General features: G+C 50.7%; 1 long non-coding RNA gene across 1 annotated transcript; it reads right to left on the reverse strand.

The window, feature by feature from the left end:
* Nucleotides 1–20,457: 20,457 nt before the first annotated feature.
* LOC129784213 (uncharacterized) lies at nt 20,458–22,770 on the reverse strand. Its single transcript, XR_008746667.1, has 3 exons — nt 21,781–22,770; nt 21,156–21,309; nt 20,458–20,557 (listed from the first exon to the last, which is right to left on the reverse strand). It is a non-coding gene; the product is annotated as an uncharacterized LOC129784213 (long non-coding RNA).
* Nucleotides 22,771–23,685: the final 915 nt, after the last annotated feature.

The following is a 23,685-nucleotide window of genomic DNA, read 5'->3' on the forward strand; positions in this document are numbered from 1 at the left end:
AGAACCTGGCTATTTCTCAACAAAAAAAAAGATAGTCACTAAAATATCTTTTTGTGGTTTTTTTTTTCTTTTCAAAATACAGTCCAAGTCAGAGATGAGGGGGGAGGGACGTCCAATTTCTTACTAGCTCCCCAGAGAGTTAGGCACTTATAACACTCCCTCATCTTTTATTGCCCTTATTCTACAGATCCTGCCCATCCCCTGTGTGATTTTACACTGCCCTTCTGCTCTCCTTCCCATCTATCACACGGTATCTCCCTTTTCCGGTCGCTTCCTCCTCTTCTCTGATCCACTCATGCATTCCAGCTTCCCTCGCTCATCCCAAAGTTTGTTGGAACATCAACATTCCTCCGATGCCTTCAGCTCCTCATCCCACGTGGCTGCCTGCACCCTGCCAAGGGGTTCCCATCCTGACAGTGGGGCTGCGGGAGCCTAAACCGCTGCTTCTCACGGCTGAGTCGATTCAGCCACACAGAAGAGCAGAAACTTTGGTGAGAGATTTCACCTTAGCTGGGGGAGGCAAAGAAGGCACAGTGTGAAAGTCCACTGCTACATACCAGGAGGCAGAAATCAGTACAGCTGGTACTGTGTGTTCAGCTCTCAGCCAAAGTCCTTTCTCTCAAGGTTGTGCTGACAGACTACAAAAACAACGGCTGAAAGCACAGCATGAATGCGAGCGATGGGGAGCTCGCCCCAGAAGTAAGAATCTGTGAAGAGGAAGGTTTAATGTGTTTTGTTTATATGTCAAGCCCTTGGAAGGGACTTGTCAGGGGGGAGAATGAAAGGTGTTAATCCAATGCACACCTAATGCTTCTTGATGCACATGTGTATTTCTCCCAGCTTTTCCACATAAGTGCTCTCTTTAAGACTCAGTCCTTAATGACATTTCAGAAGGGCAACCCAGACTCCCCCATATGCTGCAAATGAAGACATGTGGCAAGCAAATTTTTACCAGAAACAAATATTTGCCATCGTTCTGCATAGCTGCTATGCCACACTACATTCTTCCTGGCACACTAGAGTGGATAAATATTCTCGGAATAGTAAGTCGATTTCTGCCATTGCAAACAGCTGACAAACACTTCAGGCCACTGAACCCTGGGTCTTCATTTCTTCTTGTCAAGTTGGAGGCCCTACCCCAGGTCGGACTATGCACACAGCTGGCTTCTCGTGTGCTGGCGGGATGAAAGAGCTGGAGAGTCAGATAAATAATAGTTGTTAGAAAGGTACAGACACCCAGCATAGTGAAACCTGTGTTAAGGGCTTCAGGCACATGCCCTGTACTGACTAGCTGCCTCGGAGGATCTCTCAAGATTTCCACTGCCATTTCATTTAATCACTTGCTCAAGTGCCACGTCAACCGGGCAAATGAATTCCCTCTATTCCCCTATGCCAAGTTTCACTCCAGCATGTCAAAACCACTGCCCTACACTGCAGCATTCCTTTCCAAGTGAACTATTCCCCCCCTCCCTCCCGCGGGTCCCGCTGATGGCAGCTCGAGCTTGTATAACTGCGCGCTCCCTCCTTGACAATAGCGAGAACCAGGATTTCCTGGTATGCCAGAAATGGGTTTGCCACTCCTGCCTGTTTGAAAGGGGTGGGACAGGAGGCGAAGCAGCCATCGGGTGTTACAGTTCTGGGTTGTGTCTGTGCACCTTGACATCCCGCCAGGCTATAATAAGAGAGACCTGCAGGGAGCAACATATGTCAAAGTTGGTAATTTTCCTTCCTGCCTTCAGTCCTCAAAACCGCCTCAACTGGATCAACGCCCGCCTGGTTCCTTCTTTGGATAGCCAACGAAGCATGCACACCGCAGGAGCGGCTGCCAGCTCCGCTGGAAAATGTACAGACCGAGAGATCACCTGTGAGTGTGCAGCCTTGGCGTGAGCTGCTCTGCACGTCTGCAGCTTGACAATGCTGCTGCGGCTTTGGGAGGCAGCAGCAGCCAACCACAGGACCAACCGGCCACTGGCAATCCACAGCCAGAGGTGCCTCTAAAAACATGCTCCCTGCAGTGGGGAGACCTTGCAGAAGCTTCCCAAACCTCCCTTCATTTTTAAGCTGTACTCTGCTAAAAACTCCTCCTCTACCCTTCCCTTCCATGGCAATTTCCAGCTTCCCTGAACAGCCATGGTGTCAGTCTACATCTGGAAGGGGCACCCCTGGACCATTTGCAGCTGGATTGGAGCCAGATGTAGGAAAGGCTTGAAAGCTCCCTTGCACTGTCTTCTGTCAGGCTCCCTTAGCACATGCTACACTCATACCAAGACCGCAAGTGACTTCAGGTTGTGCTTACTTGCGCTGCCCTGCCACACCAGGCATTCAGCTCTGGTGCTGGGGAGCTGGTCTTGGAGAACTAATAGGTGCCATTTTCTGTGGGGGCCCCCAGATTTGGCCTCCCAAGCAGGATTATCAAAAATTGCACAAAAAAGCCCCAGTCTCTTGCAGAGACCTCTTGCAGAGGTTTCGGTAACTTGTAAAGCATTCAAATTGTTAACTGCTTCTAAGGACATAATTCAGATGCTGCATCATTTGAGGCTGTCCCATCCTTCATCAGTGCCAAGCTGGCTTAAGATTTCTTGTGAAGAAAACCAAATAATTCACCTGACCAGCAATCTTTGAGCTCCTAGAGCTGCCAAAGCAGATCTGCTTTGCCTGTTCTCCTTCTTCCTGTCCCCCTTCTCCCCAGCTACTCACAGATGCATGTGGCCCACTTCACACTTTCTAAGACCCTATGTGAATAACGGATTTGCATTCCGTTTATTTCTGTGATGTTAATTCCAGGAGGAAAGGGACCATCAGTGTTGTTATCACATTACCAGTTTTCTGCATTGACCGTAGCCAGGCTCACAGCACTTGCTCGATGCTGGGATGCTCTTGTAGCTGGCAGTGGAGAGTGCAGCAGCTCCTTTGACAGGAGCAAGAAAGACCACATAATCACGCCAACTAATTCAGCTAATTTATTTTTAAATGCCATATTGAGGCAGGCACAGCATGACCGGAGAAGTGTAAACACTCCAAGATCTAGAAGGCTCTCCGAGCTGTGTGTCTCTTTATGCCTCTGACTGTCTCTCAGTTGTCTCGTCGAGCGATTAAGAAAACCCTGTTTAATCAGACTCAGGTCCTGCAATCTGTTAAGTGAGACACTATGGGGACCAGGTATTGTAAAGTATTGCGTAACAGAATTGCCTTTGATTTAGGGTACTCTGTGCAGCATGTCCCGTTGCCATCTTTCACAGCGATCAGAAAGAGGCTTTAAGGCTCCCTTTCTCTTCGGAGGGTAGTGACTCACTGCGGTGGATGAGTGGGCCACACCGACCCTCTGCATCCCCCCAGCTCTGACTCACAGGCTGGGATTATAAGGACATGTTTAGGATTACATGCAAGCACTCTTCCAGAAACCTCCTTCTCTCCCGCCTCTGTCAGTATCTTTGCTTACAGAGGTTGTGTACTCTCTTGGATGTGGCAGAAAGGATGGAAATTCAGGGAATCCCCGGACAGCTTACAACTGTATAGCCAGGTGTCTGATCAAAGGTACCTATTGATCCACTTGGTCAGTGACACCCAAGCACATAAAGATGGGATGACATAAATCCATCCATCCACGTGCCAGGAAGTCTCTTCATAGTAAAACAAAAGTGTGTATTGGCAGTTGGTGGAGGCGGGTGTTTTGCAGGATGTCTGACACTTCTGAGTGGGCCCTCCTGATGGCAGGGAGCAGGGGCATCATTTTACAAATGTTTGAGACAATGTGCTTTGTGCTTTTGGAAGCAGTCACATGTCTGTTGTGGTGGGATGGCAACCTTATTCCTTGAAGGCATCACTCGAACTGCGAACCCAGCAAGATGCATCTCAGCACAGCAGCTTGGGGCCAGGGCCCTTCTGCCTGCCTATGCCAGAGGTGGCTGCAGGCAGGAGGAGAGGGAGCGAGCTCCAGGAATGCCACCACCACCAGCAGTGCCATGGGCAAGGGCAGGGCCGCATGCACCACAGGGCGCTGGGATGGGGACAGCAGGGAAGGGGAGGCCCCTTAATGGGAGGGTGCTGATGACTGCTTTACTCTGAAGATATAGTGGCGCTGGAAATCAGGGATGGTGGGAGCAGAGCCAGTTGCCTCCCCCTGGCAGGGTGGTTTCACTTGCTTTCATAACACCCCTGGCTAAGCAGTACCTGCCATTTTGGAAGAACATCTGCAGTGGCCCTAGGGGATGCATACCCAGCTCTGCTTGGGAAACACCTCCCTGGGTGCTTCAGGGTGTCACCCAGGCTACTGCTGCTGACATACCTGACCCACTTTTACGGGGATGGATGCAGTCACACACAAGCATCAGCGTTTGGAAAGTGACTCAGAGAGTCAGCTACAGACTTTAATGAAAAGCATTTTAAAATGAAAGAGGAAGAGCTGACATCAAAGTGAGCAACAGAGGACCCAGAAACTGATGGATTTCACACTCCGTTGATTGTTTCAGTTAATTACACGGAAGACGCTGTGAAAGTGTGTGTACCAGACTGCTCCCCCACACACAGCTGGAAGCTCAACAGTCAGTGAGGCCACAGGAATCAGATGTTGCCAAGGATCCAGTTGCACCATACATTTCCACATCTTGCTCAAGCTTCCCAGGTGAGTGTCTGGGTTTTGTTTCTGCAGTACCACGCCGTGTGCCCAAATTCATCAGGGACGGGCGTGTTCATGCCTGCTACCAGCCTGCTGCATTTGCCTCCCCGCAGGGGAAGCAGGGAGGAAGCAGAGAAATTGTTGGGTTTGCATTTCACAACTGCCTGCACAATCCAGGTTGCTGCGCACATCCCGTGGCGCAGCCCCACATCCCATGGCTCAGCCCCACATCCCGTGGCTCAGCCCCACATCCCATGGCTCAGCCCCACATCCAGTGGCTCAGCCTCTCAGGCACAAGTGCGATGGGAAGCAGGAGGGAGTGTTTACACAGCTCGCTGGCCACTCTGCATTTACTATAGCAACCCCCAAGGGTCAGTTTATAGTAGGAGAGGAAGTTCACATTTGGGGAGTTCAGTTTTCCAACGCCAGCATCAAGCATGGCTGAAAAACAAAAGGCCAGGCGGTGGGAGGAAACACATTTAGAGGAGCTTCCTATGTGCAAAACCACCCAAGCTTTTTCTCAGTCACCAGGAGATGCTGCATTCCTTTCCCCTCAGTCGAAGACACCCTGCCATTCGGCTGATGCCTGTGCCGGAGGGGTATCTCCCCCCTCCCACAGATGCCTGTGTACGTTTGAGAGCTGGGCAGCTGTAGATCAGTGCAACATGGAGCCATGCTTTCAGAAACACCACCGTGCTTGCATCCCCAAGCTGAGACCCACAGGACCCACATCCAGAGAGTACTCACTGCACGCTCTGACTATGCAAAGGCTGTTTGCAAACCTTTGCAACGACTGCCATGGCAGGAAGAAATAATAGGCACTGGTCTTTCTGATCTGGAGGTAACCCAGCAGATGTCCATGCACTCACTCTTGGGTGCCCTATGTGGAGACACATGGTTTTTTGAACTTACCATGCTGAGCCTTAGTCTGCATAGGTACCCTGATTAAATCTAAAACAAACTACAGACATCTCTGAGGTGGTGCCTAGGGAAACACCCACTCTCCAAACAGTGCCGTCTTCTCCAGGCAGCTCTTCTCGACCTGTATGGCTCCTTGCTCTGTTGTATCTCACTACCAGAATGTCCTGAATACTGCCCAAGAGCTGCAACAGCATCTGTCAGCTGTTGTTATAACAGTGGGACAGTGTCAGAGTGCAGTCACCCTGGGGAATTGTGTTTTCTCAGGGAAAGAGGTAATAAACACAGCATCTCCTCAGCCACAAGGGAAAACAGTCTGTGGCCTGAAGTTGTTCTCTCCCCAGCAGTTCCCATCGCTGAGTCTGAAGCAGCAGAAGAGAAAGGGCTCAATGGGGCACTGGGGACTACTTTAAAGAAAGGTCCACCCCCAGCTGAACAAGTCCAACACTAGGTGGGAAGCCCAGTGAATCCCAGGGAGGTGTGTGGATTGCAGAGTGTCAGGACTGTGCTTCCCAAGGCCCATTTCCCCCTCTAAAATGACAAGTTACATCAGCTAGGGATCTTTCTAATGAAGCTGCTGCTTCTGCCTCTGAAGATCTGTCCACCAGCTCTTGGCTGCTGGCCCGCTGGGAGCTGAGCTGGGTAATGGCGTGCTGCGCTGGAGCCTGCTGTGCAGGCAGAGCTTGGGGTAGCACGGCTGTATCCCAAAGGACCAAGTTCAGCAAAGAGGCAGCAAGCCATTGCTCAGGGGAAGACAGAGGGGTAAAGAGGGGACGTGGGGAGGAGAGACAATGAGGATCTGTGCGTAGGAAGATTGGGAATTGTGATACATTAATGCCAGAGAAAACCAGGCAGAAAGATACATCATCATGGAGAAGTACGGGCTCCAAGGAGGGGAGAGGGGAGAGTGGCACCATGAGGCACTGTGCAGGAGAGAAAAGGACCACACGGATGGGAAGGAGCAAGCTGTAGCTGACGCCTCTGAAAACAGTGATAGGAAGAGAACTGATAAAAATGAGCGTGGGCGCTGCAGGAGGGGAATGGCAGCCAAGGCTATGGAGATGAGAAAGGTGGCTTTGTGAGGTGGGGGAACTCATCTGGCCATAAAGATGTCAGATCCGCTCAAGAAACAGATATATTGAAGGTGCGATTCATCTTGTCCCAAAGCAGAGATCAGATGCATTGTACATTTACTTCTCTTTGGAAAGGGGACGTACGGTAATGATGCCAGAAGATGACATCTGCACCGTGCGGGTCAGATTTCAGTGCATGAATCCTTTATGCCTAATAATCCTCTGCTCTTGGGTGGCAAGCAGAAGGGCAGAGCTCTGGGATGAGAGATGCCTCTGTGTGTGTGTTTGAGGGTGATCTCCTGGGAGATTTTCCCCGGGCCTGGGTGTTGCCCAAGGAAACGTGAGTAGGTTTCAGTTCTGCTTCACTCCTGAACTCCTCAACAGGGAGGACTCTCCCAAGGAAACTCCACAGGTGGGTTTCACTTTTCCTGGCAACACCCATCTGGCATGTTTAACCCCACAGGCTTTGAGCAGGGGATGCATACAGGGCCAGCAAGCAAACACTACGTCCTGGAGCAATGAGCAAGCCTGCAGGACAAACCACAAGAGCTGGTGGCACAGACTGTGGGCTGGCATGGACCCTTGTCCTGCCAGCGGCTTTGGCACAGCAAGGATGCCCACAGGACTAAGCACTGCCCCTATGTGGTCATGGAAAATGGACTTCAGCATCTCTCACAGCCTGTGGTTCAGGCCCTGGCTTGGGAAGCCCTTCTGCCATTGCACTCTCCTTCCTGTTCCGCATGTGGATGAGTCAAAGCAGTTCCTGGTGTCCTCAGTGTCACCCAAGTCCCACACAGCCTGCTGCTAGCCCTGCTTACAGGACAGACCTGCCTGATCTCCTTATGGTGATTAACAACGGCCCTTCAGATGGTTTCATATCGCAAGGAGTCTTTCTACAGGCTCAGCTCACATCCTAGCCCAGGGAGCTGTGCTTCATTTTCCCATGCCAGTGAGCAAAGGGGGCTCAGCCCTCTGCCCTGGGCTCCATCCTGCAGCACCCCCAGCTCCTGCATCTTCCTCACTGTACAGCCCACGTGCAGCGTGTGGGGATGCTGCAGTATCAGCTGAACCGGGCCACCTAGTATGGAAAAAGCAGGAGGGTACTCAAGTGACTGAGACACCAGCAATGCACACAGCAATAGCTCAAAACCTTGGCATGGCTCTTTGGAAATATTACTTGGGGGCGGGGGAGACGGGACAGGGAGGTGGTGGAAGTATTGTCAACATTCCTTTATTAGTGCTGTATGAAGAAAAATACCCTGAAACAACGCGGTCAGGATTGGCAGCAGTTGTGAGACGCTTGCCACAGAGGCAGAGGTCTGTGTGAAGCCCCAAGCTGGGCAGAAATTTAATCCAGCTCCCCAGGTGCTGCATAAAGGTGTAAAAATGTGAGCTTTGGTACTGGCTCACCATCTGCTTGGAGGTACATGTAACAACACAGTAAATACCATTTGCATGTATTTGCAGATTTAATGGTCAGATAAGTGGTAAGGATGGTATGAGAAAGGCCTGCTTAGAAACAGGTAATGTTAAAAACAGGTATCTTCACCTTTGTTGCTACCGCTACTTTGTATGGAAATAACACTTATATTAGTTAGACCATAAGTGGTCATCACAGAAGGTAAAAATAATTAGGGAGGAAGTAATAGGAAGGATGTTATTTAACATTATAAATGTTTCTATATCCTCACCTGTGCTTGGGTGTTGCCACTGCACTCACCTCAAAGGATGTTTATTGAAAGAGAAAGAAGAGATTATACAGAGAGATGACAAAAATGGTACTGAAAGAGATGGAAAAGGTGTGGAAAAATTTTTGGTCCATAGGCTCCTCTGGCTTGTTAGAAAAGGGTTATCCCCCTCAAGCCTAGAGGAAGCCAAAACAGCCAGTTGCACAGAAAAGGGTAGAGAAATATTTCTGTTTGCCCACTCCCATCGCTTCTGCCCCGGGGACAACCTCACCATCTTAAACTGGTTTTCTCACCCTGCAGGGTTAACCCGCCCCAAGGCACACCTCTGGCCACTGGCTGCAGGCTCCAGCAATGGATAGCTTTGCCAGTTAGCTTTGAGAAGCATGTGAGCACTCCGGTTTCATAATATGCTAATCGCTGAATGATGGTTGGGAAGAAGGTCCCTCTCCAGGCAGCTTAACCCTTAATTGTCTCCTGTGAAGCATTTTGCCTTGGCCTGAAAGTCCTGGGTACTCCACACAGCTGCCTTGATCCAGCAGGGCACTGCCCTCCCAAAAGCATCATGTGGGAACAACAAAGCCACTTCACTTTGCCCATGTCTCTGTGCCCCTTCACTCTCTTCTGAAGATGAAAGCCTGAGGGTTTTATTTCTGTTTTCTGTGAGATGCTGCTGCCTGGGGGGGCTGTCTGGGGGGAAGTGGAAGCCAACTTTCCACAAACGTCTCAGGGCACCCAGTCTAAGCCAGCTTTCAGAAAAGGAGTCAGGCATCAACAATGCACCTGAATGAGTGGTCAGACCTTCTGAAAGACTGGGAGGCCAGCCACCAGCACCCCAGTGGGGCAGGCGTAGGATGACTCCTTGCAAAAGTGCAGCTTCCTCAGCTTGTTCAGCTTAGTGTAAAAGGCAGAGCCTCAAAATGAGTCATGTTTGAAACTCTAAGTGGGAGATGAGGAGAGTTATGTTTTAACATCTTTGATGCAGGATTCCAGACAACACTTCCTTGTGATGACAAGGACCAGTATTTTGTCTTCTGCTTAACACACCGTCAAGTGAAATGGAGTCATGGACCATGACAGAGCATGTTACCATCTGTTACAGTATCACCTAGGCTAATAACTGCAATAATTCCTGCTTACTTAAGTCTTCTTCTGAAACAATGCCCTGCATACAGAAAGGTTTTCTCATGCAATACATGTGATAGATCCTACACTTTCAAAACGCACTTCTCTGCATCTAGCCAAATCCTCGGAGAGAGGATTTTTTGTTCATCCTTTATACCACGCCAGGGGCTCTAATTAGTGCCTGATCTGTCCTGCCCCTTGAAACAGCCACGTTTCCACCGAGGTGGATGGCAGTCAGGCCTGTCCCACACACAACCCTTACAGCCGAAGTGCTCCAGAGCACAGGGGATGCTTTAACTTTTGTTTCTCTTTGAAGCTTTCTTATGACTGCTTCACTTTATGCTTGGCTTAGCCTGGCTCCCAAATACACAGGACCACTTCCCTTTCCGTCCAGGGACAGTTCCACTTTCTCACTCTTGTCTGCTGGCCCACTGTGTGTATTTAGGTTGCCAGCTCTCTACAGGGAAGAGGTTTAAAGATTCTAAGATGTCCCCGTGGAAAGTGCACCATTTTTCAAACACGAGAGGACATCAGTGTTTATACAAGGCAGGGAAGTCCTTAGTAAAAAAGAAAAATCCACTACATTTTTGTTCCTTCTTCTTGAAGGTGTCCCTTTAACAGCACTCAACAGCTGTTAAATGGGATAATCGCCTGTTATCCTCATGTCACTAATTCAAATGCTAATGGCTCTCAGTGCATGAGAGGTTATTCAGCCATCCAGCGCCCCAGGTACACTTTGCTGAAGCGATTAAGCTCCCTTCTGGGATTCTAGAAACATGGAAAGAACTGTTTCCAGATGAACTCAGAGAGGAGATGGTGTCCAAGACAATGTGTTGGGTTTGCATGGCAAGGTTTTTTTTGGTAGCGGGGCGGGGGGAAGTACAGGGATGGGTTCTGTGAGGAGCTGCCCCGTGTCCGACAGAGCCAACGCCAGCAGCTCCCAGCCGGACGCACCGCTGGCCAAGGCAGAGCCCACCAGGCCGTGGCAGTGCCTCTGGGGTAACGTATTTAATAAGGGGCGGGGGGGGGGGGTACACAGACACGACACACTAGGCAATTGCAGCTGGAGAGAGTGAGACACTGAGAGCGACCGCCCTGCAGCCCCCCAGGCCAGGGCAGGAGGAGGCAGGGGGGCTCCAGGCGCTGGAGCAGAGGTTCCCCGGCAGCCCGCGGTGAAGCCCCCGGCCGGGCAGGCTGTGCCCCCAGCCCGGGGAGCCCCCGGGGGAGCAGATCCCCCCCCGCAGCCCGTGGGGACCCCACGCCGGGGCAGGGGCAGGGGGTGAGGAGCCCCCCGAGGGGCAGGAGCAGCAGGGACAGCTGTGACGGACTGACCGCAGCCCCCATGCCCCGTCCCCTGCGCCGCTGGCGGGGAGGGGGGACAGAAATCGGGGGTAACGTTAACCCCGGGGAGAAGGGAGAGGAGGGGGAAGGTGTTTTAAGGTTTGGGTTTTTTTTCTCATTACCCTACTCTGATGTGATTGGTAATAAACTAAACTGATTCTGCTCTGCCCGTGACAGTAACTGCAGAGGGATCTCCCTGTCCTTATCCCGACCCACGAGCCGTGGGTTACATTTTCTCTCCCCCGTGCAGCTGGGGAGGGCAGTGACAGAGCGGCTCCGGTGGGCACCTGGCATCCAGCCAGCGTCACCCCACCACAGGCAGAAAGGAAAACCAGGCAGGGAGAAGGCTGGCAGGAAGGAGTTGTATGTTTTTACGCCTCGGAAGGGCTCCATCCCCACGCCGAGACACGCTGTGCCCAGCCCCGCTTCTGTGCCAGCCGATTCAGCCCGGGCTCAGTTTGATCCCAAATACTTGCAGGGTGGTAGCGCTCAGCGAGCCGCTGTCCCAGCAGCGCAATATTTGCTGTCCTAGAGGAACACAGAGGCACCTCTCCCTAAGGGCCAGGTCACTACCACAAGGTCGCTAGCAGCAGAGGAGCAGCTCTGCTCCCGGCCAGGTGACACCGGACTCAGTGACCCTCTAGCTATGCAACGCAAAGTGCCGAGCTGTTGGTGTGCTGGGGGCAAATCCTCTGGTGCTCTGCCTCTGTGACAGGAAAGAGGCTGCAGAAGGCAGCAGCAGCAAGATCTTTAACATCAACACCACTGTCATGGAGCACAGCATGCAAGTGTGTGTGGGGGTGTCTGTGTGTGTGTGCACACGCATGTGTGTACGTGCGTGCATGCATGTGTGCGTGCGTGTGTGTACATGTGCACACCCATGCATGTGTGTGTATGTATGAAATGCAGTTCGATGTATTCGTTTATATTTCACACGTGCAATTTCCCAAAAAATCTCCCAGTCTCTACAGAAGGATGTAGTGTCTTTGACTTGGTAATAAACACAGATTGTATAGTCGCACTGTTAAACAGATCACACTGTTACCCATCACTGAGATCAACACAAAAGTAGAGCCGGAGTTAAGCCTAAAACTCTTTTGTTGTGAAACTGCTGATAACACACGACCCACATGGTGGTAGGCCCTCAGTGTCTGTCCCTCCCTTGCACAGAGACCCGACGGCAGCACTATGGGTGATGTCGAAGGAAAGGAACAGCGGTGACTCCTGCTTCCACCATGGGCACTGGTGTATGTACCTTACCCATCCCTCTTGTTCTCCAAGGAGGATACCCAGATCCCAGACAGTGGTGTCACCTGTCTAGAAAGTGGCAAGTAGGAGGAGAAAAGGGGAATTGATAGATCAGTATAATACCTTAGAGGGGGAGATAGAGAAGGTGAGGAGAATAAATGGCTGGAAAAAAGGATAGTTCTTTCACTGGTCTCAGGCATGAGCACCTGAAACGCTCATGACCACATTCTCCAATGTCAATAATCAATGAACACCCAGTTTTGCCTTTTGAAAAACCTATTTTGATGTCAAAACAATGGTGCATTTCAAAACCTGGTCTTAAGCTCATGGAAGCCACTATTACTGAAGAAAATTCACTGGCCAAAGCACCTTCTCAGCCTCCATCCTTTGAGCTTTCTTTTTAACTTTGAAATAATCCTGTATTCAGCTGTGCCAGCCTGGTATCATCAGGCCTCTCAGTATTTCATTCCTAATACTACATTCTCAACGTCTTCTCTGAAGAGTTACTTATGGCCAAGGAAAGTTGTTCTCATTGCATGCTCAAAAAAACCCAAAGCAACTCTGTTGCCATGGCAGTGGTGTGGGTTACAACCAACCATTTTAACCACACCAAGTTTAAAATGGTAACCAAGTTAACAACTCTTTTGTTTCCTCCTAGGAAATAAAGAACCAATGCAGTCAGCTCAATAACAAGTGCTGGGACATGTTTGCTCTTGTGGGCTTACGGGTGACCACCAGGCAGCCACTGCTGGTCCCCTCCACGGGCTGCAGGGCTGACCCAGTTTCTCTTCGGAGCTGTCATGGCAACCTCCACAGTCGTGTTTGCTGCTTTGCATGGTGAAACCTTCCATTTCTGGCTTCGGCAAAGCAAGAACACAAAACCAGCAGCAGTGCAAGTGCGAGGGCAGCTCAGACCTTTGCCCCAGGTCCTACTCCTGAACAAAACCTGCATCCATGTGGTAGCAAAGAAGTTGGATGCAGGAGGGAAAGCAAGGTGTCACTTACTCTTTTCCATTCTGGTGCTGCTATATTCCTCATCAGGAAGCGCATTCAGCCTGGCTTGATAAAGAAATGAGGCACATGCAGTCATTTCATGTGTGCTCAGCGTGGGGCAGAACCTGCCCCTCTTCCTTTCCAGTGCCCCCTGAACTGGAGCCATTGCTCATGCAGACCAAACTTGGAAGCAAGTTAGGACCCTCAGATCCATGAAATCCGTGGCAAGACGGGCAAACAGGGGACAGCGATCATGCTGCCACACAGGGGAAGGTGACAGCAGCAGCTCAACCCATATTTGATACTGGAGAGCGCATGAGAGCAGCACTGGCTGAGGGTCCTCTGCCCGGGCTGCTCCCAGGACCTCCAGCTCGGAGGTGGTTGTGCTTCTACCCATCCCCAGCCGTTGGTTACCGGAGGGCTGGCTGCCCAGCGCGACAAAGCAGTGTCAGCACTTTGCACTAAAAATGCTGTCAGCCCGAACAGGAGAGAAGAATGTTCCGCACTGTGGAGCAGACATCCAGAAATCAATCCTGTGTCGCAGGGAGGAGGGGAAAGGAGGAGGAAAAAAAAAAAAAGAAAAAAAAAAAAAGGAAAATTGGCCGGGAGGTTGATTTATAAAAGGAAATGAGCTGTAAGATAATATGCCCTGACTGCCTAAGCTGAGGCGGGTGTGAGAAAAGCGGGTGAGAGCCAGCAAGCACCAGAAAAGCCCAGGCAGCAGAGAGGGAAAAGCATCAGCCTGCTCAGAGGGAGCAAAAAGCACAGAAAGCGCATGCTAAGTAGGAGTACCAGGATGACATTTGAAAAGGGGAAAATTTAGGCCGAGAGGCAGGAAAAGCTTCCTGACAGTGAGATGCACGCACTGGAGCCATCCCACGGGAGAAGCCCTGGAAGCCTCATCACTTGGCATGCAAGGACCGAGCTGAAGGAAAGCTGCAAGTCCTGGAAAGGCCTTATCCAAAGCTTGCTGAAAGTCAACAGCGAGGCTTGCATTAATTATGGGAGGCTTGGCTCAGAGATGAACTCCACAGCCAGGAATGAGCCTGCAGGGAAGAGGGGAACTCCCCGTAGGTGACTGTGTGGCAGTGGGTCCCTGGCACAGGCATCCCCCTCTCCACTGGAACTGGGAAACAAATGGGTAAGCGTGATGGGGAAATAGATGGGGAAATAAAAAATCCCTTCTCCTTTAAGGCAACATTATCTGTCTGTGAGGAGCTGCTTCACTCTGGCCAAGGTACAGGCAGAGTCAGGGCTCAGGCTTCTGTTAGTCTGGGCCCCTGGGAAGGCCAGCTGCCAAAAAAAAGGGCAATTTGGCTTTAGTCAGGGGGTAGGGCATGGGTGCACGGGGAGGTAAATGAGGGAGAGAGCAAGGGAGCATGCACAGGAGAGCGAGGGAGAGAGCAGGGACACGTGGACCATGTCTCTGGATGTGCAGCAGAAAGCCCAGCAGGATGAGGCTTAGGACTAGGGGGAGGAGGTGATGGCTGCAGGCAGAAGCCAAGGCAGAGGTAGAAGAGTTCCAGGGATGATGCCATGTCCCAGCTATCAAGAAGGAGCCTTGTCCAAAGAAACCTGCGTTAAAAACAGCAGGGGCACTGACTCCATCCCCAGAGCTCACTGAGCCAGCAGCCCTCCCTGTCACAAGAGGCAGGAGGTGATTTCCCCTGCAGGGAGGCAAACGGAGTGATTTCCCTTGCAGGGGACAATCCCTGCACCCCCATCCCTGGCCAGGTGGACCCCCTCCATCTTGGCACACAGAGAGCTACAGCATGTAGCCCCAGAGCTGTGGGCCGAGCTCGCAGGCACCCTGGTGTGAGCTGAGCATCATCCCACCGATTCCAGTGGCCTTAACTGGAAGCTGGCATCTTGACATCGCCTCCACAGCATGACATTGAATTTCAACCTCCGATCCCATGTGGGTCTCTTCTATCCCCAGCAAAAAGCATCTGTGCACCAAGGGTTTCCACACATTCACGCAGGAGACAGCCAGGCTTGGGCAGTTAAAGCAATAACTGGGCTGTGCGCACAGCAGCCCTGGAAGTGCTCGTTGTGTGTGACATCCATGTCCCATCCCTGCTTTTACTGCTCTGTTCCTTTATTCGGATACACTGCCTTCTCCAGTCGAACAGCAAACCTGGCAGGGCAGGAAATGACAGCCCATGCTTTTGCCAAGCCAACAGAAATAGAGCTAAAGTGGAAAGCCTAATTTCAGAGTAAAGTAAAATATAAAGAGGTTGCACCTATTTCCAGATCAGGCATTATAAACCTAGGGAATTCAGAGTTAATGTTATTCTTAAAATAAAATCAAACTTGTTGAAGTGTGGCAATGTGCAACCAAGGCATACAAACAGCCTTAACTCTGCCCTGCAGTGACACATAACCATATGATTGTGATTAAAATGTTTTAGCTAGACTATATTACCCTGATAAATACAGTATTTTTTAATATTCCCTTGCTTTGCCCCTCCCCCAACAACCCTGTACCCCAGATATTGCCACTAGCACAGATTTCACTGCCTAGCAGGAAAAAGATATATATCACAGGTCCTTCACATCTGTTCACATCTGTAATGGGAGCCGCGGGCTAAGCGTTGTCGTGGAAATACCCTCCCTCCTACCATCGGATCTACAGCCACCCGTGCCCAAGGCTCTGGAGAACACAACTTCAGCATGCACTAAGCGAGCATTTATTCCTGCTGAGGACAAGGGAAGGGCTTTCCTCACACCTTTTATACCACTGTAATCTACACTCATGTATTTATTTTACAAGCCCGTTAAAACCTAGGTTTTACAGTGCAGAGAAAATAAAAGAAAGACAAAGAAAAATCATCTGGATAAACAATTATGGCTTTTTGTCAAGGATTCAGGAGCTAATCGAGTCCAGATCTGTTCCACATTCACATTTACATGCAAAATTGTACTTACTGAGCTAGAAAAAGTCAGATTAGCATCAAGGGTCAGCTCTGCCCTCAGCTACATACTGCAAACTCCGTGGAGTAAATGGGGGCTCCCAGGGTGCAACAGAGGGCAAAGTTTGGCCCCAAATACTTGAAGACCGTTTGGCCTTGATGCACATGAAAGTGGCTGCTCTGCACTTCAGCCCGGTCTGAAATGACTCTCCAGAAGTTGTATTTACTTAAGAGTGTGGGTGGTCTGAATTGTCACGATGTGTTTAAATATTTGGCACTAAATCACAGCTGTCCACTTATTTGCACTTTTGCTGCCGGGCAGCAGGAACACCCCTGGAATTAGTCACCATCAGACACATTAATGAGCTAACAGATATATTCTAGTTTACAGTTTAGACTTCTTTTGTTCACATAAATACACACCCCATATCTGCTTCTTTCCCAGAACAACATATCTTCTCAAACATGTTGACTTTCTAAGCTGTATTTTATTTGGCCTTTATTAATGAGTTTGCAGAGTTTTCTGTTATGTGGAAAAGCACCTTGCCCCTAGCAGGCTTTCGGTGCGTTACGCACAATCCTGAAGAGACTCGTTGTGTGAGGGGAAACGGTCCAGCCTCAGAGAAGTTCCTCTTCACAAGCCAAAAGTCATCCTCTGCATGCGAAGATCCGGAGTAAATATGGAACCAATAACAACCGCAAGCAAAGCCCTTTGCATACGGAAAATATTTACAAAGTCTGTGTTACACATCACATCGGCTGGAGGAAAATGCTTGCACCTTTGCTGTGCGGAAAGCAGGCAATCCGTTGCAAAAAAGGAAAGAAAATCTTGTTCTCTGGGTTAACACTCCCATGTCTCATTCATCCCACTTCTCCACCGACAGCAACCTTTTATAAATCACAGGCATAGCGTACGTCAGGATTTAATAACTTGCTGACAAACTGTATCCAGTACGGGAGGACCGCCGTGTCGGTATCAATTCTTTGTGACTTGTATGCCTAGTGGATGCTAGTTGCAAATCACAATCATTTTTTATTAAACAAAACACTAGAGATGTTACCAAGATAATGCTCTAGCATAGAGTCAATGGGAGCCAGTTATTTGTGCGTGTGAATAAAACATTTTTTCATCAAAAAAATGCTTATTTGCTGACACTGAAGTTTCTTGTGGGAATACATCACTTTTGTAATTAAATTTTCATCTGGAAGATTTTTCAGGTCAAAAATGGAATTTCTGGTCAAAATCATAGGAGGGAGGAACACACAGGAAGCCAGGCTCTGAATTGAGCACAGCCGAGCCTCTCGCATCCCAAATATTTGGCTTAATTACGGAGCCAACAGCTCGTCTGCCATATGGACACTCCTTGCCTGGTCTTGCTCATTTGCGGCCATCCTCTTCCAGCGCCATTTTCCGGTTCTTCCTCCAGCCCCTCCCAGGAGCAGAAGGTGCAAAGCCACGGGCTGAAAGCACTTTGCAATTATATTCGCCGGGAAGCATCCCCGAGCGGGTGGCTGCCTCCAGCCAGAGGAGCAGGCAGGAGGATGGAGGAGCAACCTCACCACCAGCAGCCGCTCTCACCCATGCACCAGGGTCCGGGAGAGGATGTCTGGCCATATCTGCCTTTCCCTCCACGCTCAGGAACGTGCCGTATCAGCAGAAAGCACCTTCGGTAAGGGCGCAAATGCATCCCCTCCCCGGGCAGCTGCACGGCTTTATCAGCAGCAGTGCACGGAGCGGGGAGAGCCGAGCTGCCGGCAAGGGCAAGCCTTCCTCCCCTCAGCCCGCTTCACCAGAGCAGCCCGGCTGCTCTTTGCCACCATACCGATGACACACTAGAGCTGCAAACCTGGTTTAACCAGCCGCTCTGTGACACTCTTTTGTCCAGGGAGTGCTATAGAGTAGGTGGAAGGGGCCGGAGAGCCCCTCCATGAGCTCCCCTGCATCGCATACCCCAGCCAGGCTGCTGTGACAGAGGTGGAGACCGAGCTGTCACCAGCCACAGCGCACAGGCTCATCCTCTGGTCACCTTAGGGAGGGTAAGTCGGGAGTGGTGCAGCTCAGCCACCACAGTCAAATGAGTCTGAAACGCTGTTAGGAGGGATCAAAATCACATGCGCGTGTGCGTGTGTGTGCGGTTTCACAACACCTCCCTCTCCCCACTGCCAGCCACACCAATTCCCTCAAAGAAAAGCAGAACAGTAAAGCACAGACCCAAAGCTACGCCGTGATGTATTAAAGCCTTGTTTTTCCCACTGCTTAAAGGACTGACCCAGCCCCCTCAAATGTTCCCAGCATATTTGAATTGTGAGTCAGAGACCACAATGGAGATACTTGCCTAGCTTGACAAAGTTTAAGTATCTCCTGCCAAATAGTAATCGCTGATTTTTTGCTCTGTCACTCACGAGTTCTGTTTCCACCACCCTAACCGTGCAAACACACTGCCTCATTGAGGACGTGAGGGTTACTTCTCAGATGCTTACCTGTAGCATCTCCAACTTCTCATGGTCTCTTTCACGCAGAGCGCTGCTAACAAATGGGATGGAAACTTGCAGGTATTGAAAGCTCACGTCTCTGTACCCACAGTGGAAGCAATGAAGATAGAGGATGGAAAGAATAGCAGCAATACTGAAAAGCGAGGCCAGGAAAAACTTCATCTTTGCAGGCAGGGTCTAACATTTAAAAGAATAATTCAAGACCAAGATTTCCACAGACTGGACTAGCACCTCACTTAGCAAAACATCCTAAGGCTTAGGAGTTAGTTAATCTGTGATGGACCATCATACCCTTCACTGGGCCACCGCCACTGTGGTAGACTGGCAAAAGGGAGCGGCAGCCAGGAGTAGGAAGCACCAACCATGTTGTTCACTATATCTAAAGCCACTGCCTGTCACGAGTTAGCATCCAAAGTGGCAAAATAAGTTTTCACTGCTCTTTCTGCAGCAGTAACAGGGCTGCACTGCTGAGCAGGGCTCTGTTTTCTCCCCCGCTATCATCCAAACAATTCACACAGCCCCGCTCAGGGCAAAAAGATAGAATACTCTTTTGATTATTATTTCGCTATAGATCACACCCATTTCCCATTTTTAAATTTCCCTTACACAATAGTGAGTGCAAGAAACTTTTTTTTTCTTCATTAGCTTTTTTCCTTCCCCCCTTTTTCTTCTGTCGACAGCCAAAATTCTCATGCGGCCTCAGCACTCCAGCAGAGAGGCATGAGGGCTTCAAGGAAATCCCCGAGTATCACGGTGCAAGGCTCGATCTGCAGCGAGGAGCGCTGGCAGCGCCACGGTGCACTTCGGCGCTCCAGCTGTGCACCAGCAGCGGAGCCGTGTCAGGAGGAGTCGGAGGACCAGCAGCTGAGAAAAAAACCAGACACAACCAAACCCTCCAACATTACGTGAGGCCGAGATCATGCTTGCGTGTGTGTGTGTGTGTGTGTGTGTGCTTGCTTTACTTGGTGGTTTTTTGTTTGGTTTTTTTTTTTTCCCACCACAAGTAGACTTAATATTTCTTCAGAGGATTCATGCTCGTACTTGTACCAAGAAATCCTTCCCATTATCTTCTCCATCGCCCAGGCTGCAGTGCAGCCAGCAGCCTGCTGCTATCCATCCCTGCCGTCTGGGGCTTGGGGCCACGGGGCTGCAAGGCTGGTGAGATGGGGGAGTTCCTGGGCTCTGAGGTGCACCAGGAGGACAGAGATCATTTTGTGCACTGCTAATCTTGCTCCGCAGGAGCGCCAGCTTTTGCCTCTTTAGCACCTGCCACGGGGAGTTTGCGGGTGGGACACAGAGGCAGCAAGAAAAAGAAACTTCAAGCACGATTTTCTCCTTTCTTTATCAGTTAATGCTTGCCCCCAAAAGGATGCAAAGGCAGGGGGGTGAATAGGTCTGAGTGGACTTCACATAACCAATGCAATCATCACACTTCGACATCTCTCTGCTTTTAGGAAGGGAGAAGCTTCGTCCAAAGCCCTAGGCAGCGACCCGGGAGCTCTAGGAAGTTCTTCCCAGCTCTGCCTCAGGCTTGAAATTTCAGGACTGTGGTGTCTTGCTGACAAACCTGAGCCATGGTAAACTGAAGATAAAATACCAGTGATCCTTTTAAACTTCCCATCCCCCCCAAGCATGCATTGCTCTGAGCTGTGCACATGTACTGACCTCTCCTAGCTGGGTCCTGGTGACAGGGTGATACACTGCCCAGACCTGCACTCCCTGAATGCCCCACAGGCGTTTGTCTTGCACAGAGCTAGCACCACGGGTGCGTAAGAGAGAGCAAGAAAGAAAAGGAAGCTGTTGCAACGTGCAGCAAATACAGATCCTAACATGGATCTTAGGACCCTAAAGCAATATGGATCCTAAGTCCATTCAGATCAGTCAGTGAGGGTTCCCGATGCCTTTACTAGGCTTCAGCTGAACACAGTAAAACCAGTAGTAAGTATCATGGCGGCAGGAATAGATTTTACAGTCCCTGCTGATGGGTCAAGCCCTGAACTGAACACTGAACTTGTCCACAGAAGTGACTGCTCCAGGAGAGCCACACCGGCAAAGCCATGGGGGGTGGGAGAAGGGTGCCTGTTCTCCCACCCACGGCCAGTTGGTAGGTGACCAGGTTACTCCACATGTCCAAGCTTGTTAATCTGACATCATCTGTGAGCAACAAAATGTGTCCATTAGAAACCGCCCACACCAGCTAGAGCTATTGACGGGAGACAGACTGCGACAGCAGGCAACTGGGGCTACCATGAAGTTGGAGCAAGAGGCCTGAAGGCTTCTTACCTCCCAGGGTTCAGATGGTGCCAAGCTAACCAAGCGTGGAAGGAGAGCTGCTCTTGCAAGGGTGTTTCTGCAACCAGCTGCATGAGACCACTGTCATGTGAGCTGAAGGAAAAACCCTGTTGTACAGATAGGGTAGGAGGCTGGACCAGTTGGATGCAATGCATTTTTAGAGCATGCTATTCTGGACAACAAGCTTTGGAAAGCGTTTCTGGAGGCTCAGCCAACCTCACAGTGCTGGCCTCAAAAATATTTAACACGTGCCTTTCTTAAAAAAGGCATTTTAAAGAAATCTGGGTTGCAATCTGAATGCAAGCAGCTTCTTTCAGCTCTCCATCCTCAGAAGCAACACAAGCAGATCAAGCAAATCAAAGGACTCAAACTGGCCCCGGTAGAGCCTCAGCCCAATGTCTGGGCTTGTTCCATAAGCCAAAAAGAACAGAAGGCGGCTGCAAAACCATTGCATAGTCACCTGGGAATTTTTTAATGCTGTGTGTCAGAGCAGTGGCTGCCACCAGTAGCACACCAGAGTCTTCTCCCTGGTTCTGTGCGGCCACCGAGCCATCGGCTGGGCTGTGGGACTGTCAGCTGTTACCGAGCAGCCCAGGCTACTCGCATTACAAAATCTGGAAGAGAAATGGAAGCTGAAACCAGAGAAGCTGCAAACAAGGGCTAGCAGCCTCCGGCAGCAGAGCAGGACAGGCTGCCCATCGGGAGTACCTCCAGCGCTTGGGAGAGGACATGTTGTCAGTGCTGGGCACTCAGAAAACCTACACGAGCACATGCATTTGCGCAATTCGCAGCGAACCACTGGCTCCCGACACATGCGCTGGCCCCCGCATCTGACATTCAGACAGGAGAACTTCAGAGGCTTGAAACAGGGGATGCACCTCTCTCCTGCCCCTGCTAACTCACAGCGGTTGCAAGGGGGAAAAGAGCAAACGCCGCCCCTCCAACCCACTGCTGGCACCTCCCATCCCCAGCAATATGCCAGGCTGTTACGCCCTTACAAACGGGCACGGCCGAACCGCCTCCCCAGCCAAAGTAAGCTTTGTATCAGGGGCTAAAGATCACACTGTATCTATCTCTGAACACACCTTTGTTAGTTTTGGCTGCACCCTTTCAGGTATCACCTGCCTCCCCTGGCAAACACGTTCCTATCCCAAGTGCCACAAGCCCGCCGTGCTCCTCCGAGGACTGCTTTCGCCTGGCAGGGATCTGCGCACCTACCGCATCCACAACAGGCGAGCAGCCCAGGAGGGAGAGCCCCAGGACTAACGTGGCTGCGGCGAGCGTGTTGCAGGGAGCAGAGGAAGGAGCTGGCAGCAGATTCACAGTCAGGCTGCTGTTTGGCTTTGCTGGAAATAAGAGTGGAAAGCTGGCACCAATATCCAGCCGCCCCAACAAACATTGCATTCATATGCAGAGCTACGGAGCAAATGATATGTCAGTTGTTCATCTGGAGAACAGGTTTCACCAGCCTGGATTAAATGATTATGTTGCCGCAGCATGTGCTTCTTGCTGCTTTTGGAGATAAAGGAAGTCAGGCAAAAGTACTGCCGAGAGAGGCCTGACCCTGCAACCCAGCTCCCAGCACCTTTACGCTTGCAGAAGGTTCGAACCCACACGGAGCACGGGGGATGCAGCTCGGGTGCGTTTGAAAAGCAGCATTTTGGTGCTGATGCGCTGAAATCACTAATGCAAGAAAACACCTCGTTTGAGCACAGGAGGTGTATCCTTTGCCTCACATTAGTGCCTCCAGATGTGCACCAGACTGGCTGTATTTCTGAGCCTTCTGCTCCTCGTTCCCACAAAGCTGAAGGCAGGGTGAGTGCACTTGGAGGTCTAACAACACATGTGCAGCAGCGACAGGCTCCACCAAAGCCTGCGTCCTGCCTTCACAAAACCCCCGTTGAGTGACTCCCTTAGGATGTAATTGCAATCGACTTCATTCCAGGCCATGAGCATATGTCTGGCTACGGACATTACTGTGAGCACACAAGGAAAAAAAAAAAAAAAGAAGAAAAAAAAAAGAAACATAAAGGAGAAAGTGCAAAACAACACTTGCAATCCAAGCCCAGTTAGGATAAGGGGTGTTTTCCTCTATAGGAAAAGGTTTACTTCCCTACCTTGCTACCTTTGGTCAGCTTCCCTGCATTAGTCTTTTGCAAGTCAGAAAAGCAAGGCTGACACCAGCTTAGCAGACTCAAAACCACAATATTGCACTGAACCCACGGCCCCCAGCAGCACCCCCTGAAACCCTCCAGAGCCCACATGGGCTAAAAGCCGTTGCCCAAAGAGCCAACACAGTGACTTCAGGACTCTCACAGACCTTGGGGGGCCCCAAGCCCTTGCACTGGGAGCCCACAGCATCTTTCTCCACTCTGTGGCCTTTGGCAGGTCACCAGAGCTTGCCCCCTGGCCCCATCTCTCAGGGGACAATGTATCTGCAGTGGGGGTGGTGAAGGGCACAGGGATGCAGCCACAGCACACCGTGGGCAGCAGGAGCCAGAGCCACCACCCTCTGCCCCCAGTGTGTTTCGCAAGATGAACGGTAGCAGCAGCACTATCGCGTATGTACTTTTGTATTTGCTTTCTTTTTTTTTTTTTTTTTTTCATTCCAGAATGAGCAAACCCACGCATCGGTCCATAGCTCACCTTCGGGAGCTGTACAAACACTGCTCTGGGGAAGCTTCTTACAAATAGCCGGCAGTGAGCACCCAGCACCCAATGCTCCAGCCCAAGCAGTTGCAGATGGCAAACCTCTAAGCTATCCAAAGTAAGGTCTCGTCAATGGGAAGTGTCAGGCAGGCCTAAGCAACACTGAGCTGCCCTCCCCACATCAAGTGGCCATGAAAAAACATAGGATTTGTCCAGCTGGATGGCTCCCAGTCAGGCATTTACATTTGTGACTTGTGGACGAGTCTTCAAAAATACATCCCAGTGCACGTACAGATATACTCGAAGATACACTTACACCCCCCAAGCACATGTCCTAGGAT

The sequence above is a fragment of the Falco peregrinus genome, chromosome 3, assembly GCF_023634155.1.
Source record: "Falco peregrinus isolate bFalPer1 chromosome 3, bFalPer1.pri, whole genome shotgun sequence".
In the NCBI taxonomy this organism is placed as follows: Eukaryota; Metazoa; Chordata; class Aves; order Falconiformes; family Falconidae; genus Falco; species Falco peregrinus.